The sequence below is a fragment of the Solanum pennellii genome, chromosome 10, assembly GCF_001406875.1.
Source record: "Solanum pennellii chromosome 10, SPENNV200".
NCBI classification, from domain to species: Eukaryota; Viridiplantae; Streptophyta; class Magnoliopsida; order Solanales; family Solanaceae; genus Solanum; species Solanum pennellii.
In genome coordinates this window covers 3,251,665-3,253,257 of record NC_028646.1, presented here as the reverse complement: position 1 = coordinate 3,253,257, position 1,593 = coordinate 3,251,665, and positions in this window count along the sequence as shown.

Below are 1,593 nucleotides of genomic sequence, written 5' to 3'. Positions count from 1 at the left end.
CCCCATAATTTGTTCCGTTTAAACAAACACTATTGTCTGATGTGGAACCAGATTTGTGAGGGGTATTGATAGAGGATACATATGTTGTTCTAGAACTCATTAATCCAATTGATAATGAAAATGTTCGAGAATAATTGTGTTTTACTTAAGTCATTTGAACACATTAGAAAACAAATGAGACTAACACGGTTTGTCTTCATTTCTTCAATCAAAATTATCACAATTCGAACACAATTGAAGGCATTTACAATAGAAAAGCCGATCAAAATCAACCAACAGTGTTTTAAAGGAACAAATTATGAGCGGTTTAATGATTCAGTAGAAAAATGACGTAGTTAAGGTACTCGAGGGAAAAATCCCAACAAGTTTAAGGATTTGTTTATGTATTTGGCCTTGTAAAATTTATTCCTTTTAGGTAGGTATCTAACATAATTTATTTTTCTAGAAAATAATTTTCCTCCTATATTCGAACATATATTAATGTTGTGATTGGTATATAAGAGAGAATTTTTTTAATTTTTTATATTTAGTTGATTTTTTTTGGAAAACACTTTCTCGAACAAATTAAGTTTTTTTAAAAAAAAGGAAAACAATCACTTTTTTTACGAAAGTAAGTTGACCATCGATCCCACCCTATACGCTCAACTTATCCCCTTCTACCTTATAATTTTTTACTAAATTATATATAAATTTTTTAAAATAATATATTTTTATTTATTTATCAAATACTACAATAAATAAATAAATAATTTTCAATAAAATATTTTTCATAAAAATATTGTGCTGGTATCAAACACAACCCTATCTTGCTTAAGCCAACAAATTAGAGAAGTCTTTATTTATATATATTATATAGTATGAGAATATATGCTCATCAAACTAACAATTTTTAGCTTTTTTTAGGATTTGAGTCGAATTGTTCTATATTTTCAAGCACTATACATTCATATTTTAATTTATACTATGCTTGGAGCATTGTTATTCATTGTATTATATTGTATCGTTACTATATCTACAATGTTTGTTTGGATTATTACTTAAAATGGATTGTATTGTTAAATTTCGTTGTTACGTAACAATGAAAATCCTATTTTATGGAACAACCAATTTGGTGTGTTCCCATTGTTACTTAATTTTTTTTTCCAATTATAAATTTACATAATATTTCAAAATACTATTTTATCCTTTATCTTAATTATTTTAATCTAGTCAAACCTCCTACCCTAGAATAATTAAGGATATTTTAGTAAATTTATAAATTATAATACAGTACAATACGATCAAACCAAACAATTAAAATGTTATTAAACAACAACGAACAATACAATCTAGCCAAACATTGTATATACCATATAATATAATATAATAGAGTACAATTCAATACAATACATTATAAAACAATTAGTAAAAATGATCCAAACAAAGTGTTAAGATATTTCTTTTTTATTATTTTTTAAGTGGAAATCTATTTCAATACATATTGAAGATCATAGATTTTTACCTATGTTAATTGATTGTGATTGCTTTATAAAATTAGTTTTCAAATAAAAAATAAAATTAAAGACCTTTAAATGACCCACAAATGAATAGAAA